This window comes from Equus asinus, chromosome 1, assembly GCF_041296235.1.
Source record: "Equus asinus isolate D_3611 breed Donkey chromosome 1, EquAss-T2T_v2, whole genome shotgun sequence".
Classification (NCBI taxonomy): Eukaryota; Metazoa; Chordata; class Mammalia; order Perissodactyla; family Equidae; genus Equus; species Equus asinus.
The window spans coordinates 75,243,973-75,257,765 of record NC_091790.1 but is presented as its reverse complement, the minus strand read 5'-3'; positions in this window follow the sequence as shown (position 1 = coordinate 75,257,765).

Sequence of the window (13,793 nt, the reverse complement as noted above, 5' to 3'; positions counted from 1 at the left end):
GCATCCCAGAGAGCTCGAAGCAAGATGCTTTGGGGCCCATATGCCCCTATGGAAAGAACGCAGCACTTTGTGCCTTGCAGCTCTAGGGCGATGCAGCACACCCAGAGCAGAAGTTCTACTTCTGCCAGGTCAGGCCTGCAAAGAAACTGCGTTTCACAGGCCTTTGTAAGAGATGTTCCCGGTAGGCTGTAAGAGCACTGTGCAGAGCGTGTTTTCTCTTAGCTTCCCAAAGAGCTGGAAACAAAACGCTTTTGGTCCAGTCTCCCTCTTTGGAAAGAAGGCAGCACTTGGTGCCTTGCACCTCTAGGGCAATGTAGCACATGGCAGAGCAGAAGTTCTACTTCAGGGAGATCACGCCTGCAAAGAAACTGCATTTCACAGGCCTTTGTAAAACATGTTCCCAGTAGGCTGTAAGAGCACTGTGCAGAGCGACTTGTTTCTTAGCTTCCCAAAGAGCTGGAAGCAAGATGCTTTGGGGCCATTCTCACCATTTGGAAAGAAGGCAGCACTTTGTGCCTTACAGCTCTAGGGCAATGTAGCACACCCAGAGCAGAAGTTCTTCTTCAGCCAGATCAGGCTTTCAAAGAAACTGCGTTTCACAGGCCTTTGTAAGAAATGTTCCCTGTGGGCTGTTAGAGCACTGTGCAGAGCGAGTTCTTTCTTAGCTTCCCAAAGACCTGGAAGCAAGATGCTTTGGGGCCATCTGCCCTTAAGTAAAGAAGGCCGCACTTTGTGCCTTGCAGCTCTAGGGCAATGTAGCTCACGCAGAGCAGATGTTGTACTTCTGCCAGGTCAGGCCTGCAAAGAAACTGCGTTTCACAGGCCTTTGTAAGAGATGTTCCCGGTAGGCTGTAAGAGCACTGTGCAGAGCGTGTTTTCTCTTAGCTTCCCAAAGAGCTGGAAACAAAACGCTTTTGGTCCAGTCTCCCTCTTTGTAAACAAGGCAGCACTTGGTGCCTTGCACCTCTAGGGCAATGTAGCACATGGCAGAGCAGAAGTTCTACTTCATGGAGATCACGCCTGCAAAGAAACTGCATTTCACAGGCCTTTGTAAAACATGTTCCCAGTAGGCTGTAAGAGCACTGTGCAGAGCGACTTGTTTCTTAGCTTCAGAAAGAGCTGGAAGCAAGATGCTTTGGGGCCCTTCTCACCCTTTGGAAAGAAGGCAGCACTTGGTGCCTTGCACCTCTAGGGCAATGTAGCACATGGCAGAGCAGAAGTTCTACTTCACTGAGATCACGCCTGCAAAGAAACTGCATTTCACAGGCCTTTGTAAAACATGTTCCCAGTAGGCTGTAAGAGCACTGTGCAGAGCGACTTGTTTCTTAGCTTCCCAAAGAGCTGGAAGCAAGATGCTTTGGGGTCCTTCTGACCCTTTGGAAAGAAGGCAGCACTTTGAGCTTTGCAGCTCTAGGGCAATGTAGCACACACAGAGCAGAAGTTCTACTTCAGCCAGATCAGGCCTTCAAAGAAACTTCGTTTCACAGGCCTTTGTAAGAGATGTTCCCGGTAGGCTGTAAGAGCACTGTGCAGAGCGTGTTTTCTCTTAGCTTCCCAAAGAGCTGGAGACAAAAGCCTTTTGGTCCAGTCTCCCTCTTTGGAAAGAAGGCAGCACTTGGTGCCTTGCACCTCTAGGGCAATGTAGCACATGGCAGAGCAGAAGTTCTACTTCAGGGAGATCACGCCTGCAAAGAAACTGCATTTCACAGGCCTTTGTAAAACATGTTCCCAGTAGGCTGTAAGAGCACTGTGCAGAGCGACTTGTTTCTTAGCTTCCCAAAGAGCTGGAAGCAAGATGCTTTGGGGCCATTCTCACCATTTGGAAAGAAGGCAGCACTTTGTGCCTTACAGCTCTAGGGCAATGTAGCACACCCAGAGCAGAAGTTCTTCTTCAGCCAGATCAGGCTTTCAAAGAAACTGCGTTTCACAGGCCTTTGTAAGAAATGTTCCCTGTGGGCTGTTAGAGCACTGTGCAGAGCGAGTTCTTTCTTAGCTTCCCAACGACCTGGAAGCAAGATGCTTTGGGGGCCATCTGCCCTTAAGTAAAGAAGGCAGCACTTTGTGCCTTGCAGCTCTAGGGCAATGTAGCTCACGCAGAGCAGATGTTGTACTTCTGCCAGGTCAGGCCTGCAAAGAAACTGCGTTTCACAGGCCTTTGTAAGAGATGTTCCCGGTAGGCTGTAAGAGCACTGTGCAGAGCGTGTTTTCTCTTAGCTTCCCAAAGAGCTGGAAACAAAACGCTTTTGGTCCAGTCTCCCTCTTTGTAAACAAGGCAGCACTTGGTGCCTTGCACCTCTAGGGCAATGTAGCACATGGCAGAGCAGAAGTTCTACTTCAGGGAGATCACGCCTGCAAAGAAACTGCATTTCACAGGCCTTTGTAAAACATGTTCCCAGTAGGCTGTAAGAGCACTGTGCAGAGCGACTTGTTTCTTAGATTCAGAAAGAGCTGGAAGCAAGATGCTTTGGGGCCCTTCTCACCCTTTGGAAAGAAGGCAGCACTTTGTGCCTTGCAGCTCTAGGGCAATGTAGCACACCCAGAGCAGAACTTCTGCTTCAGCTACATCAGAACTGCAAAGAAACTTCGTTTCACAGGCTTTTGTAAGAGATGTTCCCTGTAGGCTGTAAGAGCACTGTGCAGAGCGACTTGCTTCTTAGCTTCCCAAAGAGCTGGAAGCAAGATGATTTGGGGCCCATATGCCCCTATGGAAAGAACGCAGCACTTTGTGCCTTGCAGCTCTAGGGCGATGCAGCACACCCAGAGCAGTAGTTCTACTTCTGCCAGGTCAGGCCAGCAAAGAAACTGCGTTTCTCAGGCCTTTGTAAGAGATGTTCCCGGTAGGCTGTAAGAGCACTGTGCAGAGCGTGTTTTCTCTTAGCTTGCCAAAGAGCTGGAAACAAAACGCTTTTGGTCCAGTCTCCCTCTTTGGAAAGAAGGCAGCACTTGGTGCCTTGCACCTCTAGGGCAATGTAGCACATGGCAGAGCAGAAGTTCTACTTCATGGAGATCACGCCTGCAAAGAAACTGAATTTCACAGGCCTTTGTAAAACATGTTCCCAGTAGGCTGTAAGAGCACTGTGCAGAGCGACTTGTTTCTTAGCTTAGCAAAGAGCTGGAAGCAAGATGCTTTGGGGTCCTTCTGACCCTTTGGAAAGAAGGCAGCACTTGGTGCCTTGCACCTCTAGGGCAATGTAGCACATGGCAGAGCAGAAGTTGTACTTCACAGAGATCACACCTGCAAAGAAACTGCATTTCACAGGCCTTTGTAAAACATGTTCCCAGTAGGCTGTAAGAGCACTGTGCAGAGCGACTTGTTTCTTAGCTTCCCAAAGAGCTGGAAGCAAGATGCTTTGGGGTCCTTCTGACCCTTTGGAAAGAAGGCAGCACTTTGAGCCTTGCAGCTCTAGGGCAATGTAGCACACACAGAGCAGAAGTTCTACTTCAGCCAGATCAGGCCTTCAAAGAAACTTCGTTTCACAGGCCTTTGTAAGAGATGTTCCCGGTAGGCTGTAAGAGCACTGTGCAGAGCGACTAGTTTCTTAGCTTCCCAGAGAGCTGGAAGCAAGATGCTTTGGGGCCCATATGCCCCTATGGAAAGAACGCAGCACTTTGTGCCTTGCAGCTCTAGGGCGATGCAGCACACCCAGAGCAGAAGTTCTACTTCTGCCAGGTCAGGCCTGCAAAGAAACTGCGTTTCACAGGCCTTTGTAAGAGATGTTCCCGGTAGGCTGTAAGAGCACTGTGCAGAGCGTGTTTTCTCTTAGCTTCCCAAAGAGCTGGAAACAAAACGCTTTTGGTCCAGTCTCCCTCTTTGGAAAGAAGGCAGCACTTGGTGCCTTGCACCTCTAGGGCAATGTAGCACATGGCAGAGCAGAAGTTCTACTTCAGGGAGATCACGCCTGCAAAGAAACTGCATTTCACAGGCCTTTGTAAAACATGTTCCCAGTAGGCTGTAAGAGCACTGTGCAGAGCGACTTGTTTCTTAGCTTCAGAAAGAGCTGGAAGCAAGATGCTTTGGGGCCCTTCTCACCCTTTGGAAAGAAGGCAGCACTTTGTGCCTTGCAGCTCTAGGGCAATGTAGCACACCCAGAGCAGAACTTCTGCTTCAGCTACATCAGACCTGCAAAGAAACTTCGTTTCACAGGCCTTTGTAAGAGATGTTCCCTGTAGGCTGTAAGAGCACTGTGCAGAGCGACTAGTTTCTTAGCATCCCAGAGAGCTCGAAGCAAGATGCTTTGGGGCCCATATGCCCCTATGGAAAGAACGCAGCACTTTGTGCCTTGCAGCTCTAGGGCGATGCAGCACACCCAGAGCAGAAGTTCTACTTCTGCCAGGTCAGGCCTGCAAAGAAACTGCGTTTCACAGGCCTTTGTAAGAGATGTTCCCGGTAGGCTGTAAGAGCACTGTGCAGAGCGTGTTTTCTCTTAGCTTCCCAAAGAGCTGGAAACAAAACGCTTTTGGTCCAGTCTCCCTCTTTGGAAAGAAGGCAGCACTTGGTGCCTTGCACCTCTAGGGCAATGTAGCACATGGCAGAGCAGAAGTTCTACTTCAGGGAGATCACGCCTGCAAAGAAACTGCATTTCACAGGCCTTTGTAAAACATGTTCCCAGTAGGCTGTAAGAGCACTGTGCAGAGCGACTTGTTTCTTAGCTTCCCAAAGAGCTGGAAGCAAGATGCTTTGGGGCCATTCTCACCATTTGGAAAGAAGGCAGCACTTTGTGCCTTACAGCTCTAGGGCAATGTAGCACACCCAGAGCAGAAGTTCTTCTTCAGCCAGATCAGGCTTTCAAAGAAACTGCGTTTCACAGGCCTTTGTAAGAAATGTTCCCTGTGGGCTGTTAGAGCACTGTGCAGAGCGAGTTCTTTCTTAGCTTCCCAAAGACCTGGAAGCAAGATGCTTTGGGGGCCATCTGCCCTTAAGTAAAGAAGGCAGCACTTTGTGCCTTGCAGCTCTAGGGCAATGTAGCTCACGCAGAGCAGATGTTGTACTTCTGCCAGGTCAGGCCTGCAAAGAAACTGCGTTTCACAGGCCTTTGTAAGAGATGTTCCCGGTAGGCTGTAAGAGCACTGTGCAGAGCGTGTTTTCTCTTAGCTTCCCAAAGAGCTGGAAACAAAACGCTTTTGGTCCAGTCTCCCTCTTTGTAAACAAGGCAGCACTTGGTGCCTTGCACCTCTAGGGCAATGTAGCACATGGCAGAGCAGAAGTTCTACTTCAGGGAGATCACGCCTGCAAAGAAACTGCATTTCACAGGCCTTTGTAAAACATGTTCCCAGTAGGCTGTAAGAGCACTGTGCAGAGCGACTTGTTTCTTAGATTCAGAAAGAGCTGGAAGCAAGATGCTTTGGGGCCCTTCTCACCCTTTGGAAAGAAGGCAGCACTTTGTGCCTTGCAGCTCTAGGGCAATGTAGCACACCCAGAGCAGAAGTTCTGCTTCAGCTACATCAGACCTGCAAAGAAACTTCGTTTCACAGGCTTTTGTAAGAGATGTTCCCTGTAGGCTGTAAGAGCACTGTGCAGAGCGACTAGTTTCTTAGCTTCCCAGAGAGCTGGAAGCAAGATGATTTGGGGCCCATATGCCCCTATGGAAAGAACGCAGCACTTTGTGCCTTGCAGCTCTAGGGCGATGCAGCACACCCAGAGCAGTAGTTCTACTTCTGCCAGGTCAGGCCTGCAAAGAAACTGCGTTTCTCAGGCCTTTGTAAGAGATGTTCCCGGTAGGCTGTAAGAGCACTGTGCAGAGCGTGTTTTCTCTTAGCTTCCCAAAGAGCTGGAAACAAAACGCTTTTGGTCCAGTCTCCCTCTTTGGAAAGAAGGCAGCACTTGGTGCCTTGCACCTCTAGGGCAATGTAGCACATGGCAGAGCAGAAGTTCTACTTCATGGAGATCACGCCTGCAAAGAAACTGCATTTCACAGGCCTTTGTAAAACATGTTCCCAGTAGGCTGTAAGAGCACTGTGCAGAGCGACTTGTTTCTTAGCTTAGCAAAGAGCTGGAAGCAAGATGCTTTGGGGTCCTTCTGACCCTTTGGAAAGAAGGCAGCACTTGGTGCCTTGCACCTCTGGGGAATGTAGCACATGGCAGAGCAGAAGTTCTACTTCACTGAGATCACGCCTGCAAAGAAACTGCATTTCACAGGCCTTTGTAAGAGATGTTCCCAGTAGGCTGTAAGAGCACTGTGCAGAGCGACTTGTTTCTTAGCTTCCCAAAGAGCTGGAAGCAAGATGCTTTGGGGTCCTTCTGACCCTTTGGAAAGAAGGCAGCACTTTGAGCCTTGCAGCTCTAGGGCAATGTAGCACACACAGAGCAGAAGTTCTACTTCAGCCAGATCAGGCCTTCAAAGAAACTTCGTTTCACAGGCCTTTGTAAGAGATGTTCCCTGTAGGCTGTAAGAGCACTGTGCAGAGCGACTAGTTTCTTAGCATCCCAGAGAGCTGGAAGCAAGATGCTTTGGGGCCCATATGCCCCTATGGAAAGAACGCAGCACTTTGTGCCTTGCAGCTCTAGGGCGATGCAGCACACCCAGAGCAGAAGTTCTACTTCTGCCAGGTCAGGCCTGCAAAGAAACTGCGTTTCACAGGCCTTTGTAAGAGATGTTCCCGGTAGGCTGTAAGAGCACTGTGCAGAACGTGTTTTCTCTTAGCTTCCAAAGAGCTGGAAACAAAACGCTTTTGGTCCAGTCTCCCTCTTTGGAAAGAAGGCAGCACTTGGTGCCTTGCACCTCTAGGGCAATGTAGCACATGGCAGAGCAGAAGTTCTACTTCAGGGAGATCACGCCTGCAAAGAAACTGCATTTCACAGGCCTTTGTAAAACATGTTCCCAGTAGGCTGTAAGAGCACTGTGCAGAGCGACTTGTTTCTTAGCTTCCCAAAGAGCTGGAAGCAAGATGCTTTGGGGCCATTCTCACCATTTGGAAAGAAGGCAGCACTTTGTGCCTTACAGCTCTAGGGCAATGTAGCACACCCAGAGCAGAAGTTCTTCTTCAGCCAGATCAGGCTTTCAAAGAAACTGCGTTTCACAGGCCTTTGTAAGAAATGTTCCCTGTGGGCTGTTAGAGCACTGTGCAGAGCGAGTTCTTTCTTAGCTTCCCAACGACCTGGAAGCAAGATGCTTTGGGGGCCATCTGCCCTTAAGTAAAGAAGGCAGCACTTTGTGCCTTGCAGCTCTAGGGCAATGTAGCTCACGCAGAGCAGATGTTGTACTTCTGCCAGGTCAGGCCTGCAAAGAAACTGCGTTTCAAAGGCCTTTGTAAGAGATGTTCCCGGTAGGCTGTAAGAGCACTGTGCAGAGCGTGTTTTCTCTTAGCTTCCCAAAGAGCTGGAAACAAAACGCTTTTGGTCCAGTCTCCCTCTTTGTAAACAAGGCAGCACTTGGTGCCTTGCACCTCTAGGGCAATGTAGCACATGGCAGAGCAGAAGTTCTACTTCAGGGAGATCACGCCTGCAAAGAAACTGCATTTCACAGGCCTTTGTAAAACATGTTCCCAGTAGGCTGTAAGAGCACTGTGCAGAGCGACTTGTTTCTTAGCTTCAGAAAGAGCTGGAAGCAAGATGCTTTGGGGCCCTTCTCACCCTTTGGAAAGAAGGCAGCAGTTTGTGCCTTGCAGCTCTAGGGCAATGTAGCACACCCAGAGCAGAACTTCTGCTTCAGCTACATCAGACCTGCAAAGAAACTTCGTTTCACAGGCTTTTGTAAGAGATGTTCCCTGTAGGCTGTAAGAGCACTGTGCAGAGCGACTAGTTTCTTAGCTTCCCAGAGAGCTGGAAGCAAGATGCTTTGGGGCCCATATGCCCCTATGGAAAGAACGCAGCACTTTGTGCCTTGCAGCTCTAGGGCGATGCAGCACACCCAGAGCAGTAGTTCTACTTCTGCCAGGTCAGGCCTGCAAAGAAACTGCGTTTCTCAGGCCTTTGTAAGAGATGTTCCCGGTAGGCTGTAAGAGCACTGTGCAGAGTGTGTTTTCTCTTAGCTTCCCAAAGAGCTGGAAACAAAACGCTTTTGGTCCAGTCTCCCTCTTTGGAAAGAAGGCAGCACTTGGTGCCTTGCACCTCTAGGGCAATGTAGCACATGGCAGAGCAGAAGTTCTACTTCATGGAGATCACGCCTGCAAAGAAACTGCATTTCACAGGCCTTTGTAAAACATGTTCCCAGTAGGCTGTAAGAGCACTGTGCAGAGCGACTTGTTTCTTAGCTTAGCAAAGAGCTGGAAGCAAGATGCTTTGGGGTCCTTCTGACCCTTTGGAAAGAAGGCAGCACTTGGTGCCTTGCACCTCTGGGGAATGTAGCACATGGCAGAGCAGAAGTTCTACTTCACTGAGATCACGCCTGCAAAGAAACTGCATTTCACAGGCCTTTGTAAGAGATGTTCCCAGTAGGCTGTAAGAGCACTGTGCAGAGCGACTTGTTTCTTAGCTTCCCAAAGAGCTGGAAGCAAGATGCTTTGGGGTCCTTCTGACCCTTTGGAAAGAAGGCAGCACTTTGAGCCTTGCAGCTCTAGGGCAATGTAGCACACACAGAGCAGAAGTTCTACTTCAGCCAGATCAGGCCTTCAAAGAAACTTCGTTTCACAGGCCTTTGTAAGAGATGTTCCCGGTAGGCTGTAAGAGCACTGTGCAGAGCGACTAGTTTCTTAGCTTCCCAGAGAGCTGGAAGCAAGATTCTTTGGGGCCCATATGCCCCTATGGAAAGAACGCAGCACTTTGTGCCTTGCAGTTCTAGGGCGATGCAGCACACCCAGAGCAGAAGTTCTACTTCTGCCAGGTCAGGCCTGCAAAGAAACTGCGTTTCACAGGCCTTTGTAAGAGATGTTCCCGGTAGGCTGTAAGAGCACTGTGCAGAGCCTGTTTTCTCTTAGCTTCCCAAAGAGCTGGAAACAAAACGCTTTTGGTCCAGTCTCCCTCTTTGGAAAGAAGGCAGCACTTGGTGCCTTGCACCTCTAGGGCAATGTAGCACATGGCAGAGCAGAAGTTCTACTTCAGGGAGATCACGCCTGCAAAGAAACTGCATTTCACAGGCCTTTGTAAAACATGTTCCCAGTAGGCTGTAAGAGCACTGTGCAGAGCGACTTGTTTCTTAGCTTCCCAAAGAGCTGGAAGCAAGATGCTTTGGGGTCCTTCTGACCCTTTGGAAAGAAGGCAGCACTTTGAGCCTTGCAGCTCTAGGGCAATGTAGCACATGGCAGAGCAGAAGTTCTACTTCATGGAGATCACGCCTGCAAAGAAACTGCATTTCACAGGCCTTTGTAAAACATGTTCCCAGTAGGCTGTAAGAGCACTGTGCAGAGCGACTTGTTTCTTAGCTTCAGAAAGAGCTGGAAGCAAGATGCTTTGGGGCCCTTCTCACCCTTTGGAAAGAAGGCAGCACTTTGTGCCTTGCAGCTCTAGGGCAATGTAGCACACCCAGAGCAGAACTTCTGCTTCAGCTACATCAGACCTGCAAAGAAACTTCGTTTCACAGGCCTTTGTAAGAGATGTTCCCTGTAGGCTGTAAGAGCACTGTGCAGAGCGACTAGTTTCTTAGCATCCCAGAGAGCTGGAAGCAAGATGCTTTGGGGCCCATATGCCCCTATGGAAAGAACGCAGCACTTTGTGCCTTGCAGCTCTAGGGCGATGCAGCACACCCAGAGCAGAAGTTCTACTTCTGCCAGGTCAGGCCTGCAAAGAAACTGCGTTTCACAGGCCTTTGTAAGAGATGTTCCCGGTAGGCTGTAAGAGCACTGTGCAGAGCGTGTTTTCTCTTAGCTTCCCAAAGAGCTGGAAACAAAACGCTTTTGGTCCAGTCTCCCTCTTTGGAAAGAAGGCAGCACTTGGTGCCTTGCACCTCTAGGGCAATGTAGCACATGGCAGAGCAGAAGTTCTACTTCAGGGAGATCACGCCTGCAAAGAAACTGCATTTCACAGGCCTTTGTAAAACATGTTCCCAGTAGGCTGTAAGAGCACTGTGCAGAGCGACTTGTTTCTTAGCTTCCCAAAGAGCTGGAAGCAAGATGCTTTGGGGCCATTCTCACCATTTGGAAAGAAGGCAGCACTTTGTGCCTTACAGCTCTAGGGCAATGTAGCACACCCAGAGCAGAAGTTCTTCTTCAGCCAGATCAGGCTTTCAAAGAAACTGCGTTTCACAGGCCTTTGTAAGAAATGTTCCCTGTGGGCTGTTAGAGCACTGTGCAGAGCGAGTTCTTTCTTAGCTTCCCAACGACCTGGAAGCAAGATGCTTTGGGGGCCATCTGCCCTTAAGTAAAGAAGGCAGCACTTTGTGCCTTGCAGCTCTAGGGCAATGTAGCTCACGCAGAGCAGATGTTGTACTTCTGCCAGGTCAGGCCTGCAAAGAAACTGCGTTTCACAGGCCTTTGTAAGAGATGTTCCCGGTAGGCTGTAAGAGCACTGTGCAGAGCGTGTTTTCTCTTAGCTTCCCAAAGAGCTGGAAACAAAACGCTTTTGGTCCAGTCTCCCTCTTTGTAAACAAGGCAGCACTTGGTGCCTTGCACCTCTAGGGCAATGTAGCACATGGCAGAGCAGAAGTTCTACTTCAGGGAGATCACGCCTGCAAAGAAACTGCATTTCACAGGCCTTTGTAAAACATGTTCCCAGTAGGCTGTAAGAGCACTGTGCAGAGCGACTTGTTTCTTAGATTCAGAAAGAGCTGGAAGCAAGATGCTTTGGGGCCCTTCTCACCCTTTGGAAAGAAGGCAGCAGTTTGTGCCTTGCAGCTCTAGGGCAATGTAGCACACCCAGAGCAGAACTTCTGCTTCAGCTACATCAGACCTGCAAAGAAACTTCGTTTCACAGGCTTTTGTAAGAGATGTTCCCTGTAGGCTGTAAGAGCACTGTGCAGAGCGACTAGTTTCTTAGCTTCCCAGAGAGCTGGAAGCAAGATGATTTGGGGCCCATATGCCCCTATGGAAAGAACGCATCACTTTGTGCCTTGCAGCTCTAGGGCGATGCAGCACACCCAGAGCAGTAGTTCTACTTCTGCCAGGTCAGGCCTGCAAAGAAACTGCGTTTCTCAGGCCTTTGTAAGAGATGTTCCCGGTAGGCTGTAAGAGCACTGTGCAGAGTGTGTTTTCTCTTAGCTTCCCAAAGAGCTGGAAACAAAACGCTTTTGGTCCAGTCTCCCTCTTTGGAAAGAAGGCAGCACTTGGTGCCTTGCACCTCTAGGGCAATGTAGCACATGGCAGAGCAGAAGTTCTACTTCATGGAGATCACGCCTGCAAAGAAACTGCATTTCACAGGCCTTTGTAAAACATGTTCCCAGTAGGCTGTAAGAGCACTGTGCAGAGCGACTTGTTTCTTAGCTTAGCAAAGAGCTGGAAGCAAGATGCTTTGGGGTCCTTCTGACCCTTTGGAAAGAAGGCAGCACTTGGTGCCTTGCACCTCTGGGGAATGTAGCACATGGCAGAGCAGAAGTTCTACTTCACTGAGATCACGCCTGCAAAGAAACTGCATTTCACAGGCCTTTGTAAGAGATGTTCCCAGTAGGCTGTAAGAGCACTGTGCAGAGCGACTTGTTTCTTAGCTTCCCAAAGAGCTGGAAGCAAGATGCTTTGGGGTCCTTCTGACCCTTTGGAAAGAAGGCAGCACTTTGAGCCTTGCAGCTCTAGGGCAATGTAGCACACACAGAGCAGAAGTTCTACTTCAGCCAGATCAGGCCTTCAAAGAAACTTCGTTTCACAGGCCTTTGTAAGAGATGTTCCCGGTAGGCTGTAAGAGCACTGTGCAGAGCGACTAGTTTCTTAGCTTCCCAGAGAGCTGGAAGCAAGATGCTTTGGGGCCCATATGCCCCTATGGAAAGAACGCAGCACTTTGTGCCTGCAGTTCTAGGGCGATGCAGCACACCCAGAGCAGAAGTTCTACTTCTGCCAGGTCAGGCCTGCAAAGAAACTGCGTTTCACAGGCCTTTGTAAGAGATGTTCCCGGTAGGCTGTAAGAGCACTGTGCAGAGCGACTTGTTTCTTAGCTTCCCAAAGAGCTGGAAGCAAGATGCTTTGGGGTCCTTCTGACCCTTTGGAAAGAAGGCAGCACTTTGAGCCTTGCAGCTCTAGGGCAATGTAGCACATGGCAGAGCAGAAGTTCTACTTCATGGAGATCACGCCTGCAAAGAAACTGCATTTCACAGGCCTTTGTAAAACATGTTCCCAGTAGGCTGTAAGAGCACTGTGCAGAGCGACTTGTTTCTTAGCTTCAGAAAGAGCTGGAAGCAAGATGCTTTGGGGCCCTTCTCACCCTTTGGAAAGAAGGCAGCACTTTGTGCCTTGCAGCTCTAGGGCAATGTAGCACACCCAGAGCAGAACTTCTGCTTCAGCTACATCAGACCTGCAAAGAAACTTCGTTTCACAGGCCTTTGTAAGAGATGTTCCCTGTAGGCTGTAAGAGCACTGTGCAGAGCGACTAGTTTCTTAGCATCCCAGAGAGCTGGAAGCAAGATGCTTTGGGGCCCATATGCCCCTATGGAAAGAACGCAGCACTTTGTGCCTTGCAGCTCTAGGGCGATGCAGCACACCCAGAGCAGAAGTTCTACTTCTGCCAGGTCAGGCCTGCAAAGAAACTGCGTTTCACAGGCCTTTGTAAGAGATGTTCCCGGTAGGCTGTAAGAGCACTGTGCAGAGCGTGTTTTCTCTTAGCTTCCCAAAGAGCTGGAAACAAAACGCTTTTGGTCCAGTCTCCCTCTTTGGAAAGAAGGCAGCACTTGGTGCCTTGCACCTCTAGGGCAATGTAGCACATGGCAGAGCAGAAGTTCTACTTCAGGGAGATCACGCCTGCAAAGAAACTGCATTTCACAGGCCTTTGTAAAACATGTTCCCAGTAGGCTGTAAGAGCACTGTGCAGAGCGACTTGTTTTTAGCTTCCCAAAGAGCTGGAAGCAAGATGCTTTGGGGTCCTTCAGACCCTTTGGAAAGAAGGCAGCACTTTGAGCCTTGCAGCTCTAGGTCAATGTAGCACACACAGAGCAGAAGTTCTACTTCAGCCAGATCAGGCCTTCAAAGAAACTGCGTTTCACAGGCCTTTGTAAGAGATGTTCCAGGTAGGCTGTAAGAGCACTGTGCAGAGCGTGTTTTCTCTTAGCTTCCCAAAGAGCTGGAGACAAAAGCCTTTTGGTCCAGTCTCCCTCTTTGGAAAGAAGGCAGCACTTGGTGCCTTGCACCTCTAGGGCAATGTAGCACATGGCAGAGCAGAAGTTCTACTTCAGGGAGATCACGCCTGCAAAGAAACTGCATTTCACAGGCCTTTGTAAAACATGTTCCCAGTAGGCTGTAAGAGCACTGTGCAGAGCGACTTGTTTCTTAGCTTCAGAAAGAGCTGGAAGCAAGATGCTTTGGGGCCCTTCTCACCCTTTGGAAAGAAGGCAGCACTTTGTGCCTTGCAGCTCTAGGGCAATGTAGCACACCCAGAGCAGAACTTCTGCTTCAGCTACATCAGACCTGCAAAGAAACTTCGTTTCACAGGCCTTTGTAAGAGATGTTCCCTGTAGGCTGTAAGAGCACTGTGCAGAGCGACTAGTTTCTTAGCTTCCCAGAGAGCTGGAAGCAAGATGCTTTGGGGCCCATATGCCCCTATGGAAAGAACGCAGCACTTTGTGCCTTGCAGCTCTAGGGCGATGCAGCACACCCAGAGCAGAAGTTCTACTTCTGCCAGGTCAGGCCTGCAAAGAAACTGCGTTTCACAGGCCTTTGTAAGAGATGTTCCCGGTAGGCTGTAAGAGCACTGTGCAGAGCGTGTTTTCTCTTAGCTTCCCAAAGAGCTGGCAACAAAACGCTTTTAGTCCAGTCTCCCTCTTTGTAAACAAGGCAGCACTTGGTGC